The sequence below is a fragment of the Prionailurus viverrinus genome, chromosome B4 (genome assembly GCF_022837055.1).
Source record: "Prionailurus viverrinus isolate Anna chromosome B4, UM_Priviv_1.0, whole genome shotgun sequence".
Taxonomy (NCBI): Eukaryota; Metazoa; Chordata; class Mammalia; order Carnivora; family Felidae; genus Prionailurus; species Prionailurus viverrinus.
Window position 1 is genome coordinate 99,571,609 of NC_062567.1, and position 12,552 is coordinate 99,584,160.

Here is a 12,552-nt window from a genome sequence, read left to right on the forward strand (position 1 = left end):
TTCAAAAATTATACTACAAAAAAAATGAAAATACATAAGTCAAAATTAAAGTCATCATAGCAAATAACTTTGGCAGGTTTTCTTAGACAACCATATCTTAAGCATGTTCCTCTAGATTATTTAAGATGTTTGGTATATTATGGCAATTTATATCTAACCCAGTAAAATTTATAGTACATATGTTCAATAGAAGAAAATAATTGCTACATTAAGAAACCTCTCACTCTGCAGAAACAGTCCATTAAAATTCATACCTTGCCTGTCTACAAACTTGTATTAATTTATACCTGTGCCATAAGAATATAATCTTTGGGGCATCTAGGTGTCTCAGTCGGTTTAACGTCCAACTCTTGATTTCAACTCAGGTCATGATATCACGGCTCGTGAGGTCAAGCCCCAGGTTGGACTCTGCACTGACAGCACAGACCTCCTTGGGATTCTGTCTCTCCACCCCTCCCCTTCACATGCTCCCTGTCTCTCTCTCTCAAAAATAAACATTAAATATATATATATATATATATATATATATATATATAATCTCTTAATATTACAAAATTTAAAGTACATATATTTGGTTTATGGTATAGTGCACTAAGTTCCTCTGCCAAATATAGAGTGTAAGAGAGTCTGTATCCATCTCTAAACCAATAATAACCAAAGAATCTATAGTTCTATGAAAATAGATAGTTTGCTGAAAAATGATTGGATCTTAGTCTATAATGACCAAACTACAGTCTAAGAGATGTACATTAGTTAGGACAATGTGTTATGCTTTCATGTTAACCTCCTCGCCTTTTATTTTTCATACATTTGCTTTACCCAAACGGGTTTTATTTAGACCTTTCCCATAAGTTACAACAACTCTAAAGACTGTTTTTAATGACATATGACCAAGAGCACATGGTGTTACCATGCAAAGGTGACCTCACGTGAAAGTAACTAAATGATTGCTGATTGCCAGCATCTGGGAGGCAATGTTCAGAATTATCCATTCATCTACACATTCTATACCAGATGATATTCCAGGCCTTAGATACTTATCAGTGAACCAAAGTGAAAAAATAAATAAAGCTGTAGCTCTCCGAGATTTTTGACGAGGTGTGGTGGCAAGAGAAGGAAACAAGCAAGCATATATGTATAGTAATAAGTACTAGGAAGGAAAATACAGGATTATTTAAAAGAAAACAAATCACCCTACTTAACATCAGTGAGCCAGAAAAGTAATTCCTAAGTCAAAATGATAAATTTTACTTCTGAGGCTAGGTAGATTGTTTTAAATCATGATAAATATCCCCATCTACCCTATTCTATTATTGAACAGGAACTAAAAGGATTAGATCTTTCAGTGGCTTCTTATGGTTCCCATACCTGCCTCCAGCTTTAACACCCTCCATGCTTCTCTATGCCCACTCTATTACAACCACATTGACCTCTTTCTGTTCTCAAACATGAGAAGTTCCTTTCTGCCTCAGGACTTAACACACATATTGTTCCACCTTGAGTCTACCCCTTTACCCCACTCCACCTCCAAATCCAGCTAATCCTTAAATGTGATTTCTGCATGGAAGCCAATTCTGGATGAGACTCCCGACTGTCACTTGCCTAGCAACTTTACCTGTCCTTTTAGGAATTTACTACAATTCCAATTAGGCAATGACATATGCACCTTGTGTATTTATCATCTCTCTCCTTGATTAGCCTATGGGCTCCACAGACTGAGGGTGGAGGCCCTAGGCACAGCTGCTTCTCTCCTTTGCCAACTTACTTTCGGTGTCTTTGCACCCTGCTTGCCACAAAATGAGCACTTAGAAAAGTGTGAGAGGAAGAATGAATTGCCGTAAGAAATAGCTCTGGTTTACAACACGTGGCAAAGTGGGTTCTGGTGAGGGTTGGTAATACCTTTGAAACCCTGTGACTGAAAAAATGGTTCTGGTCAAATCTTGTGTTTTTAAATCTGTGTCACACACTGTTTTGGCCCCAGACTCTGCTGGAAGTCTACTGCTTGCTTGCTTGCTTGCAGGCTCAGAGTCTCAATGACAGATGGTTTTTAATCTTTGCTATTTGGCTTCCAGAGTGGGTGTATATTGCTAACTCATGTGTGCTCTCCAACATGTAGCAAATGACTCTGGTGGCCATGTTCTCTAAGGAATCAGATACTTTCTGGGATCTGTAGCTATGGGAGAAAGGTTTTCAATGCTTTCTAGTGGGCAAATTTTTTTTTTCTTGGAATTATTGTTGAAAAAAGATCCAGTTATGAAAAGCCACAGTTGTGTAAATCATTAAACAATTCCAGGACTTGACTGTTTGATCACCTCATGCCTAGCACTCTAAAGGGCACACACACATATTAGCATAAACACACAGTGTTAGGAATATTTCCTACATGAAAAATTAGAATTCTCCTTGAGAATGGAAAGAATCCTTCTTTAGCATCTAGCATATTCTAAATCTCCATTGTGGCTCTTATCAATTTAGATAATGATAAATTGTTTTATTTCTGAATTTGTCTAACTCTTTCAAAGGCAAGAAACTATCTTTTTTTTTATCCTAAGACCTGACCAAAAAATAAGGTTCATATTAAATGCTCAATTAATATTCATTAAAGTAAATCACAGATAATAAATAAGTACTTATATTGGAAACCTCCTGAGCTGGAATACACACTCTGTTGTCTATCCTGGCCAGGCAAAATGGAGCTCAGAAGCCACTCAGGAAATAATGTTCTCTGATGCAGCATCTATTCCTTCAAACCAAGGACTAAAGGTTTTCCCAAGCCCAATAAACCTTCAGAAGATTTTCTTGTGTGGATTTATGCCAGAACCATTCAGGTCCATTAGTTGGCAAATAGGACTCCTTAATAACTGCTGAGGAACTATAAAATTCTATTCAGAATATAATGAAAGCTGCAGGGGATTGTGTATTCATTTCTCTTGTAGTAGGAAAACTTGAATCCTCAAATAACAGGGTGTTGCCATGTTAGCTTCCTCTGGAGAATTAAAACCCAAACTGTAAAGGGAGCAGAATGGTCTGACTGGTTATCACAGCCACTGGAATCTGCAAAGGCTCCCTTCTTAATTGGTACCAGAAGATCCAGCTGATAACAAAGTCTCCCTACTTGTGTCTCTATGGATGTGAAAGGATTAGGCTCCTTCACTAAGTATTTTGAGATCTCATATTCTAAAGTCATTATTTAATGACCTGAAATATAATAGGTTGCTCTATGTCAAAGAATAGACAAATGCATTAGAAGTGTATGAAAGAGAACAGGAAAAGGAAGAAAAGAATGGAGGGAAAGAGGGTTGAAAGGGAGGGAGGAAAGAACAAAGCAAGGAAGGAAGGGAACTATTAAAATATCACATACAGCTCTGCCACATCCCGGTTGCTTTTGTATGTGCAGTATTTCAGTGTCCTTCCTAGGTAAATAGCAATGCTTTCCCTTTTTATTAGCACTGCTGCAGCTGCTGGTGCTTACAAAGAGATTCACAAATCAAAATAGATTCAGTTAGCTTTTCAATAATTCTGAAAGGTGGGGGAACATTGCCAGAGAAGGATAGCACTCCAGTATCCTAACAAGGCGTCTTGTTAGCAAAACAAAGTGTGAATTGCTTAGAGATAATTCCCTGCGGTTGGTAATTCCACTGGGCTCCTCAGTGGCAGCCCAAGCTATTTCTCCTCAATAGTGCCACTGAAGAGAATGTGTCAGAAAAAATGCAAAAGAAAAAACAAAAACAACAACAACAACAAAAAAAAAAACCTTGCTTTCTTGAAACATTTATTCTTCTAGATTTTTCTTTATGTCAGCATGATTCATACTTATTGGTTCTTAGCCTGGAGCACCTAGCACAAGCAGGAACTGAGGAAGCCAGAGCAGAGCGTGAATAATGAATGAGCTACATAAGCACAAGTGTACGTCCCCGATCAGGAGTAAAGGCAAGTGCAGAGTTGCAGGCCAGCATTTTCATGGATTATTTCTATTATTTTCTCTCTCAAAGGAAAACAGAAAAACGAGACCCAGCAAGAGCTGGAGTGACAAACGCCGGGATTGAGATTGGAAGGCTGTCCATTTACCTCTTGCTTCACTCCTCGACATTGTGTTACAACTGCCTGATTAAGGTATATGGAAAAAACAGAAACTTTGATAGGTTTTGTTGCTGTATCCCTCTATTCCTGTGCATATCTCGTGACAGGTGAGGGGGGAAAACACATTTGTGTAGGGGATTGAGGGGTTTTTCCCTTAAAAAGTGTCCCGGGATATTAAAGGAAATATTAGTGTTTTTCACATCTGTGGGAATTATTACTAGTACTCATGCCCTTCAAGTGCTAGTTTACTTGAGGGGGCACTGGCCCCTTATATAACATGTGTGCTTTCTCTCCCTTTCATTTTGTACCTCATCCAATCTGCAGTTGTCATGGTTCATTATCTGTAGATGATCTTGAGCAGCCTTGCATTCTGAAAGAATATGCCGTGGCATCTGCCTCTGTGCTTTTGTGCCTTGCTGTACAGATGATATTTCAGCAAGAGTATTGGGGAAGGGGATGAGAGTGGAGGCAAGATTTGTGTCAGGCTGACATTTCTTTGCGCCATATTATGTCTTCCTCTTTCATATGTGCCTAGTTCAACAACGAAGTACATGTATCACATTGTGACTATTACATATGTTAGAGTACATAATCGGGGTTGTAAAATATATGCTTGAATGTCTTAACTAATGAATTCCATCAAATTCAATTATCATTCTTAGACTCTTCATTAACCAATCACATTGCTTCTTTGGTCTAAGTCATTTCTAACACACTGTCACTAGGCATAAACACAAATCTGTGAAGTAAATTGGAGTGATTAAATTATCTCACTAGTCATTGTTTGGAGGCCCGTGTTACTGAAGTTCTGGATTCCTCAAGAATTGCCTTTCCTATTATTATCATCAAATACAAGAGAACGGATGTCAGAGTAGGAGACTGTGTCTTCAGGACTTTATTTCACTCAAGATATTGCCTCTCTACTCATTTTTCCTCAGGAAGTTGGTTACAATAGGTCACCCATACTAAAATTACATAGGAGCAAACAACCTCTTATAAACTCATGGACTTATTAAATAAATCATAAGACCTTCACCTTTTCAGAATGAACTAAGTCAATACTAAAAGTTTGTCCTGTCTCTCATACAGTATGAAACTTCAGGGTAGGATTACAGCTGTTACTGTTCAAACATACTTTTTTTCTAATTCTCATAATTTCTTTACATGGACTCTTAAAGTGGCTCTGAAAAGGTATATATATCCAAAATCACAAGTACTTCAGTTTCCTGGGAAATAATTGCCACAGTGTGAACGTATAATGGTTATTTCAATAACTTTATAATGAAGGACATTTGCTGATTTTCTGGCAGCATGATTCTTACCATACAGTTCATAAAACAGTTGTTTTATTTTCCTTAATGCCTTCTATGAACAATTAGTTTGAGAAACATCTCAAAATATAACCTGAAGCCAACCTACAGAAACATTTATTTCTGGGTTCCACGGAAGACTTAAATAAAAATCTTTGGGAGCAGGCTCTAGAACCAGCATTTTAAATATATATATATATATATATATATATATATATATATATATTCCAATCAACTCCAAAGTTTAAGAACCTCTACTCTACAATTTGAAAGCAAGGAAACAGCTAAAAGGAAACCATTATAAAATTGATGTCAAAAATAGAATTGATATCAAAAATAAAACATTGAAATTGTTTCCTACATATTTATATTTACTGAGACTGTACAAGGAATTTTAGACTGTTTATTTCCTCTTTCATATGTATATTAAATATATTGAAATTTAAAAATCAGTGTTAGGGATGTCAAGGATATGAATGTCTATTAATTTAAAAGCTTTCCAAAGTTGCTAATAAGTGTATAATAGTAAAAAGTATTAAATTCATAATTTGTACAATCATTATTTTCTCATTTGAATCTTCAGTCTCACAAAGCTTTCTGAGTAGCAAGTTATTCTTTCACCATTGGATATGTTTAATAAGCACCACTTTGTTAAGAATTCCAACATGTACTTTTGTTATGGTTTCCATTGAGCCAACTCCTATGGGTGTTGAAGTTTGAAAATACAATTTATTGATGCAAATAAGTTAAACCTTTTGGGTTGAGGGTTCCCATTTATTCATAAGTGAACATTTCTATTATGTCTCATTTTAGTAAGAGAATTTTCTCATACTTTTTTTTTTTTTAGTGGAAACAAAGCATACCTTGTTTGCCAACTTTATACACTTAAGTGGGAGTTGAGGACAAAGAATTGTCTTCTGAGCCATGAAAACAGAGAGCTTATGGTTAGGTTTGCCATTGGATGAGAGCAGAAAGCAACAGTAGAACCAGTAGGAGAAGGACAGAGAGTGTTTGAGCAATGAAATTAATTCTTTGTTCCTACACGATAGATTCCACTGAGACAAAGGTCTAAAGAAAAAAAGTCATAAACATTAGGTGAGCTTTCAGTTCTCTCAAAATCTTTCAGGTATACTTAGTTTACAAATGTGTCCAAAATGATTGGATAATTTGTTTCCCAAATTCATAAGAATCCTTTTATAAATAAAATAATTCTTGGTTTTCAGCTAGATTTTAAGTTTATTTATTTATTTATTTTGAGAGAGAGCTGGGAGAGAATCCCAAGCAGGTGCCACACTATCTGTGCCAAGCCCAATGCAGAGCCCGATGCAGGGCTCAAACCCACCAACCATGAGATCATGACCTGAGCTGAAGTCAAGAGTTGGATGCTTAACCCACTGAGCCACCTAGCATCCTGGTTTTCAGGTAGTTTTAAAGATCACATTTACAACTTAAGCAGACACTAACATCAATAAGATTGTGCTTCAAAACCTTAATTTGTGAGTTAAATATTTGGGACTCTAACAGCATTTTCACACAAAAACAATGCAATAAATGTTAGATGTTCAGATTTAATTTTTTTTTGAACACCACAAAATTATAGTCAAATCATGATTTGTAAAAATAGAGCTTTGAAGTGAAAAATAGTAGGAAACAAAACAATACGCTATGATTCCAAAACATTAAACCAATTCAATAACATAGTTTTGAAAATCTTGTTTACTTTGAGTAACAGCTCCAAAGGAAAGCAAATTTGACTGTTGAAAGAGAAGGTAGGGTTTTTTCTAAAACACAGAAAAAATGGTGACGACATGAGCCTCATTCTCCTGAAACAGGGAAAAAGGTGATGGAGGGAAGAAATGCTGGGTAGAGCTAGAGCATGAGAGGCAAAATGGTCTCAAGTATGGGTCCCTAAGCAGCTATTGCATAGAAAGGATAGTCATTCATGGTTATGTTTGTAACTCAGGGGAACAGGTGTATTCAATTATTTTAAATGAATACAGACATATACATTCATTTAGAAAACAGATGAACAGAGGCAGTGTTTAAGCAAAGACAAAGCATGAATCCTCAATTCAGAGGGCTGGAAGAAATGGTGGGAAGAGAGAACTGGTGACGCTCACAGCCTTCTACCAATGACTTTTCCTCTGAATTAATCTACTCAAGGCTTTACTGAACTCCGCTTTCTAAGGAGCTCTACCCTCTGTCTTTCAAAAAGTTCAGCACCAAGTGGACCCAATTTATTGTTGTACTGCATTTATTTATTTAATTCACCAAATATTTATTGTATGCTCACTGTGTATTAGCTACCTTTAGCCTAGATATTAGACTATAAAGAATATTTTGTTCTAGTTGAATTTTAGTACTTTATATTTTACTCTTTGTCTTTATTTTTTTATTCACTAAATTTGAATGGTTTGAGAGAATAGGCAGCTACTGTACCTGGGGATGGAGGACCAGGAGTATGAATAATCCAGGGAAGAAGGCCCAAATGAGGGTGTATTTGTCTGTATTCTTTGTATGTCAAGGACATCTCAGTGGCCCCCAATGTAGAATCCCTTTTACTTCCATTTAACCAAAAGAACAACTGTTGGAGGTGGAAAGCAGAATATTTTTTCACGGCTAAAATTCTCCATTTAAAGAAAAAATAATAATTTCAAAATTATTTGATCTAAACCTCACTACTAGGCTAATTTGCAGTATAAGAAGAAAAAAATTAGAAAGCCATCCTGGAAAAAAGGCCTATAATTCTTAATCCATTCAAATTTTCAGAAACTGTCTAAAAGAAAAGTTTCCAGAATCTCTACTATTATTACTATTTACATTGAAGCATAAGAGAATTCATCATGTAGGTTCCTCAAATCTCTCTTCACTTTGAATATTCCACTGGGGGAGGCGGGACAGGGGGAGGAAATAGTTTCTTTTCCGTTGAAGAAAGTTTATTAAAGGGTTTTTAAATGTAAAGTAACCTCCCCTTTCCATTCCATTCTCAAGAAACAAGAACAAAGGATAAGAGGGAGCATTGACAACATTCAAAGGCCAGTTTTAGGACTGCCTATGCCTGTGTTGAGTTATCTCAATCTCTATTTTACATCTTTCAAAAACTGTTATGAAAACCTGAGCTGAATAAGATGCCAATGATATCACTACCCAACCCTGTGTGTATTTCCCAAGTGCTTTTCTCCCCCTTTCCCTCTTGAAGTGATACTTCAAAACTGCTTGACCAGTGCTATAACATAATCTATTATCTTCATATATAAACTTGTTTGATGGTCTCTACACTTTTCAATTAATATGTCTTTGTCTTCTACTCTCCCTTGGCCCATAAAACCTTGTCTACCATGGAGCCCGAGTTCATCCACTTATTTATCCAACAGTGATTTTTTTTTTAAGCATTTCTTATGCCAGTCACTTTTCTAAGCCCTAGGTCCAGGTTTCTGTTCTCATGGTGATTCCACATTAGTGAAGAGGCAGACCCTTACCAAAGAATAAATACACAAATATTCAGACCCACTAAAATATTGGTTATCCTGTAACTCAAATAATATTTTTCTGTACATTTTTTCCTCCAAGTTTTTTTCCAATGATCCTACTCTTTATTTTAATCTTACTGATTCTTACTGTTTTCAACTGTGCACTAAAAAAAAAAAAAAAAAAAAATCCGATCCATTTATTTTAACTATTTTAAGGCTTTACATTTCCTTAAATGGAAAGGACAAGGGAATGCCTAAATTTACATATTAGATCAAGCTGTATTGCCTGAGAAATCTAATCCAGATAGCTGGGCCCAAATAGTGACAGAATGGCTACAGTGTGGCCACTATGGAATCAAATACCCTACAACTCAATTCACAAAAAAACATCTTTTCTGATTCTGAGATTTTTCTTAATTATATTTTCTAGTGACTGAGTGTCCTATTCTGGGACACATCAGAATAAATCTTTTTGCTCCATTGTTCTTCCTGGCAAAGTGACTTTAGTATGGATTAAGTTAGACTAGCCACTTTTGAATTCAATAAGGATTATATGCATATAAAAACAACAATAGACCTCAGAGAATTCACTGTGGTAATGGAAAAGAAAATGATTTAATCAAAGATACTGGATCTAAAGCAGAAAATAGATAAGAAAATACATGGTAACTTTAAGAATGTATATATTTTTAATATAAGAAATTAAACCAATATCCGGAAAACATTTTAGAAATTGGATATTAGTTAATAATTTCCCTTAACTATCACTTAAAAATAAACTAATAACATTGGGGCACCTGGGTGGCACAGTTGGTTCAGTGTCTGTCTGACTCTTGATTTCTGATCAGGTCATGATCTGTGATCCATGGGATCAATCCCCATGTCGGGCTCTGCACTGACAGTGTGGAGCCTGCTTGGGATTTTCTCTCTGTCCCTCCTCCATTTGTACACACACCCTGTCTCTCAAAAAAAATTAACATTAAAAAAATAAGTAACATTTGTTTTTAAATGTTAGAGATATTAGATAGAATTATAAGTTTATAATTATAAGAATTATAAGAATTATTAATTAAATATTAAATATTAATTATAAGAATTATTAACATAATTCTTATAATTATAAGAATTATAAATGTTAGAGATGTTAGATAGACTTAGAGAGCCACTTTAATAATACAAATTATTTTTACATTTGCTTATGCTGATACTTATTTCCACCTAATAAAATATTTCATGGAGAAGTTAAATACTTTGTATTATAATTTAATAAAAGTAAAATTTTTGTGGCATTCATTGCTTTATTTAGTGTTGATTCATTTTTATTTGAATATATTTTTCCCAATTGTTAGGCATTTAAAGAATCATTTTGCCCTACATTTAACCACTTATGTGCAGCTAAGCATATTTTGAACATATACCCAGAAGAATACTATCCAGTTCACATGAACATGGGACAGAACTTGATATAATCCTGTAGAGAAACAGAACCAAAGTAAGAAATGTCTAAAATATATGGAAGAATATTTTCAAAAACCCAGTAAGAATGTGAAACAACACAGGGATATGTTGAGGGCTAGAAAATTATTTCGGATGCTATAGTAATGAACTCTGGAAAGCTGTCCATTTCCCAACACTGTAAAATTCACACATAACTACCTGAAGCATTGTCTAATTTTACTACATGCATCTAGATTAATCACTGATCACAATTTGTATCAACAATTCTGGTGAACTGAGATGAAACACTTACCACTCCTATTCATATATACATATTGTAAATATTTCTAAACATATAGATCAGCACAAATAAAAATTTAAAAATCCTCAAGGGTCAAAAAAGGGAAACTCAAAAGCAGAATACAAAGCAGAAATACTAAGAGCCGATGTCATGACTGAACAGGGAGAGGTGGGTGCCTTATCAAGACTCTAATGATTGATTAAAGATCTGGAACTGAAAATCTCACATACATTCAAGACGCAAGAAGAGCTTCCTACTCTTTGATGAAGCAGCAATAAAACTGCATCCACTGATCCAGGGAAGTGAGTAGAGTTTGTCTGCCTAGGAATCTAGATGACAGGGGGGGAAAAAGTACCTCAGCTGTGACAAATCAAAACACCCGGCTGTGGCATATACCAGTTTGGGATTTAAATTTATATTATTCACAGTGCAGGAGTCCCTCAAAATTGTACATAAACTAATGGAAACCAACAATTTTGTATAGAAACATATCTGAGCCAGAGCACACAGGACCCCTTAATTAAAAAAAACAAAAACAAAAAACAAAACCCTAGGGCACCTCGGTGGCTCAGTCAGTTAAGCGGTCAACTTTGGCTCAGGTCTCGGTCTCACAGTTCATAAGTTCGAGCCCTGCATCCAGCTCTGTGATGACAGCTCGGAGCCTGCAGCCTGCTTTGGATTCTGTGTCTCCCTCTCTCTCTGCCCCTCCCTCTTTCACACTCTGTGTCTCCCTCTTTCTCTCTCAAAAATAGACAGACATTAAAAACAAATTTTAAAAAAACTCTGAAAATGATTTACAATTAAACAAATAATGATAAGCCCCCTGCCATGAGAACTGTTCAACCTAACAAAGAATAAGCAGGCACCACAAGCTAGAATCCTAAAATTTTGGAAAATAATTGTGAAGAAAAAAAGGAAGAAATAGAAACCAACAGGAGGACTTTATAAAAATAGCAAATTTGAAAAAGAACTAAAAAAGAAAAATATGGCTTTCAAATTTAAAAACTTAACAAAAACTTTTAGGAAGAAAAGAGAAATGGCCTTAGAGAATATTAATGGCTATAAATCATATGTGAAGAAATTTTCGTGAATGAGCACAGAGTGTTAAGGTATGGAAAGGTTAAGAGACATGAAGGAATAAAATGAAGAAGTACACCACTGTTCTACTAGGAATTATAGATGGTTAACTGTAAGATAATAGCTGAGAATTTTCTGTATTTGAGGAAAGATATGAATACCATATAAAGAATCATCCCCAGCCACAAACCAGATAAATTCATACAGATATTGTAACAAAGCTACAGAATACCAAAAATAATGCAAAACCTTAAAAATCAATAAGAACAGACAGCATATAAAAAAGCAATGAAAATCAAAAACAATGAAAAAATAATTTCAAGTGTTGAAGGAAAATAACTGGCAAACTCAAATTCCACACTTACATAAACTATTCTTTCAAGAGTAAGATAAATGCATTCCCAGGAAATGGCTAAAGGTCAGCACTCATAAAATATTTTGAGTAACAAAGTACATATTCCCTGCATTTTGGTGAAACCCTGGCTGTACATGTTTTAGCTATGAAAACTCATTTATTCTAGAAGTCACTAAACTAGAAGACATCATCAATGGAATATTGTTAAAGACCAAATTCATTGCTAGCATATCCTTTTATATCAAAGGATTAAAAATTTAATGGCACCAGAGAGGTGCCCTTTTGACAGTGAGTTAAATGGCCTGAAATGTAGAAACTGGGCACCGTCCTGATCATTTACCCTTTTTTGTTTTGTGAGCAACAGCATTGCCATTTCTCTTAACACCAACTTCACACGTGAAATCTGTATGTTCTCCTAGGTTTATCCTTCTAGTTCTTGAACTGTCATTAGATGCAGCCCGGTACATTCCAAAATATACATCCAGGAGCACCTGGGTGGCTCAGTCGGTTGGGACTCCGACT

At 35.4% G+C, this 12,552-nt stretch overlaps 1 protein-coding gene across 1 annotated transcript in view; it reads left to right on the top strand.

The window, feature by feature from the left end:
* SYT1 (synaptotagmin 1) overlaps nt 1-12,552 on the top strand; it is a 555,677-nt gene that overhangs the window by 121,042 nt on the left and 422,083 nt on the right. Inside the window, exon 2 of the mRNA XM_047865729.1 lies at nt 3,993-4,113. The gene's annotated coding sequence lies outside the window, so the exon portion shown is untranslated. The remainder of the gene's footprint in view (nt 1-3,992; nt 4,114-12,552) is intronic.